The 14,093-nt window shown below is 43.1% G+C and overlaps 1 long non-coding RNA gene across 1 annotated transcript; it reads right to left on the minus strand.

The window, feature by feature from the left end:
- Positions 1–12,350: 12,350 nt before the first annotated feature.
- On the minus strand, positions 12,351–13,816 carry LOC306805034. Its single transcript, XR_013775094.1, has 2 exons — positions 13,685–13,816; positions 12,351–12,543 (listed from the first exon to the last, which is right to left on the minus strand). It is a non-coding gene; the product is annotated as an uncharacterized lncRNA (long non-coding RNA).
- Between the last annotated feature and the right edge of the window lie 277 nt (positions 13,817–14,093).

The following is a 14,093-nucleotide window of genomic DNA, read 5'->3' on the forward strand; positions in this document are numbered from 1 at the left end:
AGATTTTTACTGGATTAATGAGAATGATTTGAGTACCAACATCTCCAGGCCAAGCTGGATTCTCCTTGGGTGTGTGGAGGGAAAAAATGGGTTTTAAATTGAATTTCAATTCAGTGGAAAGACACATGGAGATCTCAGAGACCTGCCAGTGCCTAAAGGGCTCCAGGAGAGCTGGGGAGGGACTGGGGATGAGGGATGGAGGGGACAGGACACAGGGAGTGGGCTTTGCAACTGAAAAGAGTAAATTTGGATGGGATTTTTGGGCAGGAATTGTTCCCTGGAGGGCTGGGATTCCCAGATTGCTGTGGTGCCCTGGATCCCTGGCAGTGCCCAGGGCCAGGCTGAGACCACTGGGGTGGAGCACTGGACAGTATGAAGTGTCCCTGCCATGGCGGGGTGGGATGGAAATGATCTTTAAAGTCCTTTCCGACCCAAACCAATTCCATAATTCATGAGTGGGAATCTTCCCTCTCCATGAACAGAGCTGTTTTGCTCTGGGGAGAAGTTCCAGTGTTTTGTGATTTAGTTTCAGGAAGAGCAAGAAAGACCAGGTCCCTCCAGATTCTGTTTTCTAGGCACAGGACCATCAGCAGGATTCCCTCCTTGGTGTTCAGGCATGGAAAGGAGGGGGAATTGGGATCCTTCACTCTCCTGGAGCTCAGCATTCCTTTGAAGGTAAAATGAGAGGAGAAAGTGAGAAGGAGAAGAGGGGAAATTTTTCCGTTACAGAAAACAAGAGGCTTTGGAGAGCCTGTGTCTGGTTTTAACCCTGACTTGGTGGGTTCCTCTTGGAAACAATGGTGGAAAGGAGTTAATTTTAAGGTTAAATGGGGTAATTTTATAAAAGGATTGAACTGGATTGAGGGGAGCACCTTTGGCACCACAGGTGAGCAAATTTCAGAGATGCATCTCTATGATGAAACACAGAAAAATGTCAGGGTTGTGATGTCAGAGAATACCCAAAGGAAAATGAGTCAGAGCAGCATTTTACTGCAGTGTAATCCTGTTTTACAATTAGAATTCTTTGCCAACAGAGTTTCTCAAATCATTACAAGAAGCTCTGTGCGTGGACACACTCGTTTTATTTCATCTTGTTTTACAATCTAATAGAAAAAAAAAAAAAAACCCAGCTAAATTAGGCTAAACCACTTGATTCTGCTCTGCCCTTCTAAATGTTGTAAAGTAAGAAGATTATGTTCCCCCCTTCCCCATAAATCAGATTAAACTGGAGTTTTTCAGGGTTTTTGTGCCAACAAAATCCCCAATTTGCTGAGCTCAAATTCTCTAATCTGAAGCCAGAGGCCAGAAGAGGGGATGCACTTGGAAACTGCAACCACCACGTTGTGTATTTGGAAAAATCAGGAATTTTCCCTTAAACTATCAGTGCTCCATCCCCTGCCATGGGAAAAGTGAGTTTTTTATCTCTAGAACCACTTTTTTTTCTCAGTGTGGGCCACCTTCCCTTGTTTTTTCTCACCCACTTGTTATTAGAATTGGAAAATTTCACCTGCAGCACAACATGCATCTATTAAAATCCGTGCCAACCTCCTCATCTCATTTTTAAGTGAATGTGAGTTTTCCTTGGTAAAATTCCAGTGGGCAATGAATTAAAATGACAACTCTATACACGGCGAAAACAAGAAAATAAAATATACAAAACATGCTAATGATCAGTTCTTGAAAAATTTACCAGACACATTCTACCCAGGAACTACAACTCATTAGCAGAAACTGATAGGAAAGCTGAGAAACTCCAGGATGGGGCTCAGGTACAACATATTCAAATGAAATCTCTTTAGCAGAATAGTTTTGTTTCTTTCCCAAAATATTTAGCAGCAGCATGTATTTATTTATTTTATTTATTTTTTCTTTTAAGGGTGTCTGGGAGGTTGTGGCATCTTATTAATCATGTTTACCTGATTGGGGGCTGCTCCCTCCTTGGGGAAGGAAAAGAATTAATGATGGCCAAAAAAATTCCCTGTTTTATCAGGAGGGTCCTGCTCAGCCACAGCCCATCCCTGGTCCCAGAGCAATCCTGGGTGTGCTTTCTCTGGATCCAAAGGTGAGTTACAGACCTGGGCATGCTCACCCTGCACTGCCAGCCCTCAATAAATTGTAATTATTAATATCTGGGTGCCCTCACTCGATGGCATTGGGGACATCCTGTGTGTGGCACTTGAATGCTGCCACCTTCCAGGAGCAGACAATTGTTTCACACCTCATTTGCAAACTAAAGGAGATAGGGAATGAATTAAACTTCCTGCAAACACTCAGGAGGTTTACAAAGAGTCCTATCTCTAAGTCTACTGTACAATTTGCATAAAAGAATTCAGTATCAATGTAATTATTAATGATAATTCTCAAGCAGTTGTGCTGCTTCAGGATTTTTTCAGATTAGGAATGTAATGAATTAGTAATAAAATCCAAACACAAATTTGCTCCTAAATACAATTTCCTTCCTGGCTGTGAATCTCCTGTATTAATGATAAAGGATGAACTTGGTGAGGCAGCATGGTTTAAAGGCACATGTCTTCAACAAACACAAATTCCTGTCAGCAAACCACTTTAGGAGAAGCTTTCCTGTTCTTAGGGCAGCAAGAGGATGTGACTGATGTGTCCTTAGTGAGAAAAACCTTCCAAGCATCTCCCTCATCCCACCTGCAGAGCTGGAGCTGCTCCCTGATAAACCCAGCCTAGCAGCCCTGCCTAAGGACAAAGCCAGGCCTGTTTGCCCTTGGTGTCACTGGGACAGGCAGGGACAATCCCAGATGTTGGACCACAGCTGGACAAACAAACCCAATATTCTGCTGTTAGTTGGGCACACAAGGGCAGTCAGTACTTTCTATGTGGAGGTGGTGACACATTTTAATATAATTAATTGTTTTCCAAACCCATCTGTTGAAAATTGTTTTATCTTGGAATAATCATGAAACAATTTGAAACTGAAGGTTAAATCCCAGCTGCAATACAAGAAACTTTTCCATTTTCTCCTCTCATCTTTCCTTTCTTTTCTCCTCAAATCATCACCTGCACCCAGCAGCTGGTGCAAATGCTGGTACAAATTTAGCACTTTCTGGGTTGTCAGTTATGGTGAAAAAACCTTCCTTTTCCTTTCCTTCTTTTTCCTCTTTTTTCCTCTTTTTCCTCTTTTTCCTCTTTTCCTCTTTCCTTCCTTTCCTTCCTTTCCTTTCCTTTCCTTTCCTTTCCTTTCCTTTCCTTCTTCCTTTCCTTTCCTTTTCCTTTCCTTTCCTTTCCTTTCCTTTTCCTTTCCTTTCCTTTCCTTTCCTTTCTTGTCCTTTCCTTTCCTTTCCTTTCCTTTCCTCTTTCCTTTCCTTTCTTTCCTTTCCTTTCCTTTTCCTTTCTTTCCTTTCCTTTCCTTTCCTTTCCTTCCTTTCCTTTCCTTTCCTTTTCCTTTTCCTTTCCTTTCCTTTCCTTTCTCCTTTCCTTTCCTTTCCTTTCTTCCTTTCCTTTCCTTTCCTTTTCCTTTCCTTCCTTTCCTTTCCTTTCCTTTCCTTTCCTCCAAAACTTAGAAAAACCTTGAGAGTTCAGACTTTAAAACATGTGAGTATTTCAACCTGGAAAAAAAATTATATTATTTGTTTGTAGAAACAAGGAAGTGTTTTGATTTCCTGGAGTTTTGCTCATTAAAATGTAGAAAACACTAAGGTCATCTTGAATTTGCTTTTACCTGGGGGAAAAATTGGCAAAATATTGTTAATTAGGGTAAAAATTTGTCAAGAAATGTCTTTGCAGGACCCTTTGGTGACAAGGTTTGAGTTTGTAGGAAGGGAAGCAAATCCATCACAGGGAAATGGCCTCAGGTTCCTCCAGGAGAAGTTTGGGTTTGGGAAATGTTGGGAAAAATTCCAGCATGGAAAGGTTGTCAAACCTTGGCACAGCTGCCCAGGTCTTGTTCACCAGCCCTGGGGCTGCTCCCAACTTGTGAATATTTGTTAATATTTAAATTGAGCTCTGGGGGAGCATTAAACAGGAAATTATTCTTTATAAATTCATATTTGTATGTGTGTTTTCTCAGCTAGTGACTCTTTAGACTTATCCCTGTGAAATGTGCTACAAGTTTAGTATTAAAAAAACCCCTTTTTTTGTAAAAGTTTAAGTTTTTACATCAGAAAAAAATTTCCAGGCTACCCCAGCTGCCTTTTGGGGGTTTTATGTTCAGCTCTTCTCCCAGAAGTTTCCATGGCTGTCTGCAGGTGCTGAACCTGGGGAACATGTGGGAGCACATCTGCCCCCTCCCATTTATATTTATTATTTATTTATTCATTTATTTATTCATGCTAAGCCCCAAGTAAGGATTAAACTGTTCAAGACCTGAAATTTCCCAATTTTCAGCCTGTGTGGAGCATCTTTATTCCTGCCAGGATGAAAGTTCTCTGTGCTGCTTCACCTTTGGTTCTCAGCAATTGTGCCACTCCCAAAATCACTCCATTATCCCACATCTCCCTCTTTGTTGTAATGAAGACAACTGGATTTTTGATAGTCTGTTAAATGGTCTATTAAATAATCTGGTTGCTGGAGGGACCCTGGTGATTCTGGGTGGAGTGGCAGAGTAATAATTCTGTGATTCAGATGCTGCCTGGATTTCCTTTCTGTTCCAGCTGTTGGAAATGTTTTCCTGAGAGTTTGCATAAATCTTCCTCTTCTCAGCTGGTCTGCAGCCAGCCTGGATCCACTTGTTCTGCTGGAATCTGGGATATTCAGCAGAGGGGGAAGTTCCCAACTGCTGGAATTGTCAGCCCAAGATGCAGAAGACAGGACAGCCTGAAGCTAAAAATGATGGGTTTGATTATAGGTTAAAATCTGGATAATCATAAAGTTATTTCTCAATCTGGATGAATTCAGGTGTGAATTTGCCTTTGTGATGAGACAGCAGAACCTCTCTAATCTTGTTCTGGGAATATTTTTGGGGCAGCTCTTTATATTTTAGTTCCAAACTGGATTTCCATGTGTGAGGTACCTGAAGAGCCTCCTGACCCCTCAGAGTTGGAGGTTCTGAGTCCAAGCACAGCAATGATCAGGTTTGAGAAGATTTTCACTGATCTCCAGACTGTGGCACTTGTTTTGGAGCAGAGCCTGAAAATGGTTCTTGTCTCAAACTCCAATATTTGAATATCACAATTTCCCCTGAGGATGCTGATCCCAAAGGCACAGGGATGGTCCTGCTGAGATACCAGTTTAGGGTTTTTTCTGAACAGGAATGAATTCCCTCCCTGGCCATGGGCAGTGGTGCAGGCTGTTGGACATTGCTGCAGTACAGAAATGTGTGTGCTACTAAAATGATTTTAAACTTTTTCTTTTTTTCCCCCTCTGTTCTTCAGTTTTCTCCTCCACCTCTGAAATATTTCATTTACATTCCAATTAGTGCATTATTACCCCAAATCCTCACTATGATGTAGCACCACAGGAAACCTGAGCAGTGAAATATTATTTTTTTTTCCAGCCAGTGTCCATTTGTCACTGGCAGATGGACTTTTAGGCAAACAGGACTGAAAATGAACAGCATCAAACCCCAACACTCCTTCCCTTTCCTGCTCCATCCAAGCACAAACAATTGTGCCTTAAAAACATCCCAAATGGGCTGACAGCAGCCACAAAGGCAACTTTTGGTACATTTTCTGCTGGGGAAGGGTTTGATTTGTGTGACTGTGGTTTCTGTCACCAACACTTCACCAATTATTGTGTTCTCTGCCCTTGGAACCGAGAACTTTGCAGCTTTGAATTCCTCTAAAGCTCTGGTTGATTCTGTTCTGCTCTTTCTGGGCTCAGAGATGCTCACAAATCCCCACTTGGTTCATCCCAAAGTTGAATTTCTGTCCTCTTGGGGGTTGGAACATTTAAGGTCCCTTCAACCCAATCCATTCTGTGATTCTTTCATGGTTTTATGGAAGGAGAGCAACAGGAATTCCCTTCCCATGGTTGGATGGTTTGATAGCACTGTTCCCTTTGCCATCAGCATTTATTCTGGATATATTCTGATATTTTATTCTATATATATACATAGCTCTTAGATTCAATAGATGAATTGATTCCAGGGCACACATGACATTTCTTTCCCAGAAAACCTGTCAATGTTTTCACTCATGGGCCTCATTTCTGTGTTTTTCCTTATCTGGTGGCAGAGCTGAGATGTTTTGGATGATCACCTTCCACCCTCCACACCTCTTTATAATCCTGATTCCCTCCTTCCTCATAATTTTCCTTGCTATCTGAAAATCAGTGTGAAACTTCTGTTGGTTTCTTTCCCTTTCACTTGCCTCATGGAATTATTGGATATTTCTCTGAGAGCTCTGTAATTTAAAACTTTATATTTGTGTTGCTGTTTCAACACTTAATTTACTTTAGTGTTTTTGTGGTGACATCTCAGTATTTTCCATTTATTCTGCAGGATCCATTTCTTTAGTACATTCAGAACTTCCTGGTTAATTTAAACCCCAAACTGCTGCAAACTCCAGGGATCAGAGAACTCCAGAAATGTTGCAGTTCTGGAAATGCCTTAAATTGTTCAGAGTTGTGTCTTGAGAACACAGAGGCTCAGAAATGAAAATTTTGGAGTGGTGTCTTCAGAGTTTGAGGCCAACACTTTTTTTTTTTATGCTGATTTTGTATGAACTCAGCACTTTCCTCTCCTCCTCATGTGATGGGGCTCACAGAGAGCTTTGGCTGAAGCAGTGACATCACCCTTCTGAGGAATTTTCCAATTCAGATTTTGGGTTCTGAACTTGAAAAAAAAAAAAAAAAAAAAGTGTAGTCAGAGCATGAGGTTTGTGCTAGAGCCTGGAAATTATTTTATTCTGTTTTTACCATCTGATAGAACTTAATTCTTTAAAAACTTTAAAAACCTTGTCCTTCTTTATATTGGTCACCTGCAATTTGTTTGCAGTGTTATTCCAGTTGGAAATCACATTTCCCTGTGTTTTCAACCATCCCATGGATTTGAGCTGCAGGCTCTGGTTCCTTCCCAGGCTCACTGGATATCTAGGAAGGAATTATTGGCCATGATTGGATGCAGCTGCTGCAGCTCTCAAAGGCTGAAAAACTCTTCTGAAAGACTCCTCAAGATGGTTTTGATAAATTCAGAGTTGGAGAGTTTTTATTTGCTTTCCATTAAAAAGCCATAAAAAAGAGGGCTGCTCACATGCTGCAGGAGGAATTCCTTTACCCTGTTGAGAGATGGCAGATGGAAAAGCAGGAATTTTATGTTGCAGTGAGAGCTGGCACGTTGTACATGTTAATGTCCTGCTTCCCATCTTCAACAAATCCCTAAATTTGGGGGTGAGACAGTGGAAAGTTGAGAACCTGTTTCCTGATGGGTGTTTGGGGCTGTTTCTGCTCTCTCCTGACTCATCCACTGCTCGTTTTCCCTCCCACTCTGGGTTCACAGGGAAGGTTTGGCTCCCAGTTTGGCTCTTTTGTGGCACTTTGTGGTCACTGCTGGTGCTGCCAGGGGTCCCTGTGCCTCAGGGTGGGTTTGGGGTCTGCTGTCCACCCTGTGCCCCAGCAGAAGCTGCTGCAGGAGGATTTTGTCCCCTGCTTGCTCCAAGGGCAGTGGACAGGCTGCACACACAGCAGCTGTTCTTGTTGCTTTTGCTGACATTCAGAACCTGCCCTCTCTGATGGAACAGATAATTTTTGTGGCAGCCCAAGAGATGAGATCCTTATTTCCCTGAACATCTCTAATGGATATAAAGGCAATATTTTGCTTGCTCTGATTTATGGGTGTGCCTTGCCAATGCCAGCAGATGAAATGGATTTTTACTTGACATTGTGGAGACTTGTTACAGATGTACATTTATTTCTCTCTCCTCTCTTTCTCCAGAAGATTTGTACATCCTGGCAGACACCACAACCTTTTTTGGGGGGGTTGGGAAGAGCACAGAAAGGGTTTTTGCTACTGTTTGCATGAGCCACAAGAGCTGGAGCAGCTTTCCTTGAGTTTGCCACTTCCTTAGATTTTTTTATTTTCTCCAGTTCCTCAGATGGAAACTTTATTCCTTTCCAGTTTGCATTGATGATGTTGAGTAGAGCTCTGAATGTTTTGTCACCTCATTTTTAGGTGTTTGACACCAAACATTGGCTGAGAGACTCCCCTTAGTTTGTCTTCCTTTATTTCTCTGTTCAATCTTTCATGCCAGGGGGGTTTTGGCTGTTCCCAAAATCAGTGCAGGGAGTGAGCCCTTGCCAGGGGGCAGCTGTCCCCACCCCCATCGTGTTCCTGCACCTCTTCCCACTTCTGGGAGTTTCAAAAGCAGTGAAACACAGCAGATTTGTGTCCCAGAGCTGATTTTATGGGATGCTGGTGCTTCACTTGCTGTACACCCTATAGGATCTGTCCATCCATGGGATCAGGGTAAACCCCAAACATGGGCTGGTCCTGGGATCCCTATGGACACCTGAGCCTCATTTGGTGTTTGTGGGGGAGCAGAGGGGCCTTGGGAGAGCTGGGGAAACCCCAGGGATTGGCTTTGGGGTCTGCTCAGCTGTGGCAGTCCCTGGGGTGAGGGACTGGCTCCTTTTTGGGGAAGGTTCAGCAGGACCTGGGGATGCTGAGGGCTGGAGCTCCTCCCTGGGAGGAGAGGCTGGGGCAGATGAGGTTGTGCAGGTTGCTCCAGGGAGAGCTCAGAGCCCTTCCAGAGCCTAAATTCCAGCTCCAGGAGAGCTGGAGAGGGACTGGGGACAAGGGATGGAGGGACAGGACGCAGGGAATGGCTTTAGCCTGAAGAGGATAAATTCAGATGGGATTTTGGGCAGGAATTGTTCCCTGGCAGAGCTGGGATGGAATTCCCAGATTTGCTGTGGCTGCCCCTGGATCCCTGGCAGTGCCCAGGGCCAGGCTGGACACTGGGGCTGGAGCACTGGGACAGTGGCAGGGAATGGTCCAGACATCCTTTAAAGCTCCCTTCAACCCAAACCATTTTTATTTTAGGATTCTTTGCCTTGCTGCAACCCCAGGCCACGATTATTAGCTGGGCAAACAGGTGAGCTGAGCACAATCCCATCCTTGCTGCAGAAAACCTCCCTGTTCCCAGGCAGGAGGGGGATTTTGGGGACGTGCTGCTCCTCCCTCCCTGCTCTTGCAGCTCTCTGGGAATGTGCAGCTTTCCCAGCCATCCACCCGATGGCAGCACAGGGATGGATGTCACATCCTGGCCTTGCCTTTGCTCCCACAGAAGCAGCAGTCTTTCCATTACCCAAAAAAAAAAAAAAAAAAAAAAAAAAAAAATCACCAAAAAAACCCAAATAATTTTTAATTTTATTTATATTATTTAATTTTTTTTTTTTAATAATCTCTTTGTGTTGTCCAACATTTTTGTTTCAGCTCCTTGCTGAGATACACACATTTAGCAAATAATCCCCACAGTTCTGACTTTTTCGGAATAATGCTGCAGCACATATAAAACAGACCTCAGAAATTCCCAGCCTGTGGCCAAAACTCCCATTTTCTAAGTGGATAAAACTGGGCTTTCCAATTGCAATTGCGACTGCATTAAGTCATGAAGGAGGGTAATACAATGTACCATCATTTTCAAGTAATTTAATCACCAAAACTAAAAATTTGGACGCAAACAGATATTTTACTTAATAGAAACCATCTGCACTGTACAGTAGGCAAATTGTATAAAAATGAATAAAACTGTCTCTGGAGGAAAATGACTCAGGCACCAGCTTATATAATGAAGATGTATATGTGCCTTTTAGCATTTGCATTGTCTATTAGAGTAGGTAAATCGCAGTGCTGGTGTAAGGAAACAGCTCCAGATTTTATTACCATCCTGTGTCTGATGGCAAAGGCAGCAGGAGAAAAAATTCCTTTAGAGGGGGCTTGCTCCACACCCCAAATGCTTTGGATGGCAAAGCTTTACAGCTGAGGGCACATTTTAGGATTTTCCAGGCAAAGGATTTTGCCTTATCTCATCTTTTTTGCTTGGTTCAGGTCTGATCCATTTGGGATTGCCCAGAGAGGATTTGCTGCTGGGTTTTATTTGGTAGAGATGGGTGTGTGAGTTTTAAACCAGTCCTTTAAGTTGGTATTTTAAATTGGTCCTTTAAATTGATCCCTTAAACTGGTTCTTTAAACTGGGTTTTTAGATTGGTCCTTTAAACTGGGTTTTTAAACTGATCCTTCAAACCCTCACCCACCTTATTCCACACCCCAAATGCTTTGGATGGCAAAGCTTTACAGGTGAGGGCACATTTTAGGATTTTCCTGGGGAAGGATTTTCCTTCAGTTGGTTTTTTTTTTTTGCTTGGTTCAGGCCTGGCTCATTTGGGATTGCCCAGAGAGGATTTGCTACTAGGTTTTATTTGATAGAGCTGAGTGGATGAGCTTTAAACAGGTTCTTTAAGTTGGTATTTTAAATTGGTCCTTTAAATTGGGTTTTTAAACTGATTCTTCTAAGTGATCCTTTACACTAGTCCTTTAAACAGGTTCTTTAAGCCCCTACCCACCTTGCTCCACACCCCAAATGCTTTGGATGGCAAAGCTTTGCAGGTGAGGGGGCATTTTAGGCAGGTTGATTCTCCTGGAGGATTTTCTCTCACTTGGGCTGTTTTGCTTGGTTTAGGCCTGGCTTATTTGGGATTGGCCAGGGAGGATTTTTGACTGGACTTTAATTTGGATGAATTTTAAACAGGTTCTTTAAACTGGTATTTTAAACTACTCCTTCAAACTGGTCCCTTAAACTGATCCTTCAAACCCCACCCAGCTTGTTCCACACCCCAAACACTTTGGACAGGAAATTTTTACAGGTGGGGGCACATTTTTAGGTTTTTCTGGGAAAGGATTTTCCCTCCCTTGAGCTTTTTGCTGCTTGATTCAGACCTGACTCATTCAGGATCTCCAAGGGAGGATTTGCTACTGGAGTTTGATTTGGCAGAGCTGAGTGGATGAGTTTTAACCAGCCCTTTAAACTGGTATTTTAAATTTCTCCTTCCAACTTGTCCCTTAAATTTGTCCTTCAAGCAGAAGGTGCAGGTTTGACACAGAGCTGCTGTTCCTGCCTCTCCCTTCCCCTGCTGTTGAAGGACAGATCTCCCTACTTTTCCAAATATTTATTCCCTGGCATCCAGCAGCTTCCCTAAATGATGGCAAATAATATGAATTATTCAACCACAGGGCTGCAAGAGCCTGCCTCTAGCCTGCTTTTAAAATGAAGTTTATAAGAGCCACTTTCAGGGGCTGAGATTTAACACTGGAAATAAATGTGCCCTGCCTTAAAAGCTTCATGTTCTTCCAGCAAAATCCACAATGAGATCTGGTGAGAAAAGCAGGAATTTTCTGGCATGTTTTTTTTTTAACAAATTAAAAAAATCCCAACTTCCCAGTTTTATTCCTGATTTTACTTTCTCAGCTGGAATGTTGAGGGGTGGGAGGAGGAGGGTGATGCAAAAGCAGCTTTATTTTTGGTTTGGGAAGAGGGAGGAGGTGAAAGGAAAATCAGTTTCCCCCTGAATATTCAGCATGTTTGGTGATGAGAGCATTTCACATTAACAAATATGTAAAGTAAAAATATGTCCCAAAAGACTGAGACTTCTGTGAATTTCAGCCAAATTAGATGCAATTCTCTGCCCTGATATTCTCTCTTGCTGTTGTTGTAACCCCCAGGTCCACACAAGCCTCACCTGCCCTGGTGCTGGAGCCTTGGAGCTGCTGTTTCACACCTGGAACATGAAACCCCACCAATATTTTGGGTAAAAATCTGCTTTTTTTAAAAAAATGAGCATGGCTTTGGGTGTTTTTGATACTCCCCCCTGGTGCTTGAATGCAGAAGTTTTTTAAAAAATGAGAAAATCCTTGGGATCCAGAGGATGTTTATGAGCAAATAACAAAGTCACATTTTGGGGATGAATTGTTTAAAAATGGATATTTAGGGGGAAGATGTTTTTTGGGGCTCAAAACCACCCTGGTCAAGGCAGTGGGAGCCATTCCTGACTTCAATAACCTGGATAAAAAACTTTCTGACAAAAATTCCACACTGATTTTAGCCCAGACCTGCTGCACTGGGAGGAGATGAGGCCACCAAGTTTAGAGCAGGATCAGTCCTGTGCCCTTAAATACTTTATTAACACCATTTTATTAATTAACATCCATTGCATTCACGAAAAGAAAAATGTCTTTTCTTGCCCATTATAATCTGAATATAAAAAATTCCTTACCTGTGGAGGTTTGTTTTTTTTTTGAGAAAATGTAACTCAGTTTGGGAAATCTCAGTTATTTCCTTTCCTTTTTTTTTTTTTTTTTTTAAACTGAGAGATGCATGGAATTTAAATCCTTACAGATTTGTACTATTCACAATATAGCATTTTGTGTGTTCCTAAACCACAGGCAGAAAGAGCAGTTCATCTTTTTATTTTTAAATTTGGAGATTAATAGCCAGTAAAACATGAAACTCTGAAATGTAAAGAGCCCCAGAGTCCAAAAGCACAAAGGAAATGGCTTCAGAATGAAGACATTTATTTTCTTCTTGCTTTCTTGTCCCATGGTTTATTTAGTTTCATGTGATTTGTGCCAGGACAAAGTGTGTTCTATAAACAAAAAAAGGGAAAAGGTTAAATCAGTAATGAAGTGCAATGATAATAAAAAATAATGATGATTTAAAAAAAAAAAAAAAAGATGGTTAACAAAAAGAAAAGAAGGGTGAGGAGTTACAAATACAGAGTGGGTGAGACAGTGGGACCCCAAACAACAGATTTATTAGGGAATTAAAATAACTGTGTTTTTTGGGGGAAAGAGGAGGGCTCAGAGCTCCATGAATCCCAGATCCACACGATGGCACTCTTAAGCTTTCAAACAATTCCATCCCCAGTCCCAGCATTTCACCCAAACCCATTTTTTCCCTTGCCAAAAGCCAGGGAGGAGTTGGTGAGGGGGAGACAGAACTCCCACAACTCGGAGACCCCCTTGAAACCTGAGAGTCCTGAGTTATCCCAGCCCAGGCTGGGACCCCAGAGCTGCATCCCCATGGATTGGGGATGCTCAGGACACCCTGATGGGCAGCAGGGAGAGGCTCCAGCCCTGGGTATTGAAGGGTGGTGGGGAAATACTGTTTTATAGCAGCAAATACTGTTTTAGATGCACCCAAAAAATCGGTTAAAAAAGCACAGCAAGAGGGCCACAAACCCCACAGCCTGAGAGGGAGCTGGTGTTGGGACATTTCTGGGGAAAAAGGTCAGAGTTGTTGTTTTGGAGCTTTTTCTGCTCAGCCTAAGCTGTACAAAAGTCAGGAGTGTGGGCTGCTCTCTCCAACAGGGTTTGTTATTAGGGGTGTTTTATAAATGAGAGCTGTTCCTGTCAGTCTGGAGCACTGAACTCGCTGCATGTTAAAGCTGGGAGGGGAGGGGAGGGGGCAGGGGGTGCTGGGGCAGCTCCTGCCCTCCCCAGCACACTCATTCCAAAAGCTGCATCCCCTGTCCAGGAGGGATGGGAGTGCTGCTGGAGAAGTCAGCAAATCACTGCACAGCCATAGCAGAAATTCCTGCTGCTCTCTGCCCTCTGCCCTCCTGCCAGGCAGGTTTGGGGTTTCCAGGGCAGCATTTTCCACCCTCCCTGTCTGTGCTGCTTGCCCAGCTCACAGAGCTCAGCCTAGGGCTGGGTACAGGTTTCTGACCTCCTGTGCTTTCCTGGCAGGGAAAAACCAGAACCTTACTCCTTTGTTCCCTTCTTCACCTGCAAGGATCCTCTGCCTTTGGACACAGAGCTCCAAATTCTCCACCAGGTCTTGACCACCAGCACTGAAGCCACTGCTGCTGCTGGAGCAGCCTGTGCTAAGCTGCTGCTCAGGGAAGAGTTTCTCCTCAACCTTTCACTGATCAACAGCAGCTGGAGCAGGAGTGAAGTTTGGAATGTTCCAGCAGAGCCCCCTGTATCACCTGTCCTCACACCAAGCAGCCCTTGCTGCAGGAATTGGAATTAATCCTGAAAAAGTGGGCACAACCCCTTATTAAAAACTAAGTGGCAAAGGGTCACTGCAACACCAATTCAAGGGCAGCCAGAGCACAAAATTCTTTAAAAAAAAAAGGACAAATTTCTGACTCTTACACCAAATGAGCCCTTTGTGGGGATGCCAGTGTAACCC

This window comes from Erithacus rubecula (genome assembly GCF_903797595.1).
Source record: "Erithacus rubecula genome assembly, chromosome: 9".
Lineage (NCBI taxonomy): Eukaryota > Metazoa > Chordata > Aves > Passeriformes > Muscicapidae > Erithacus > Erithacus rubecula.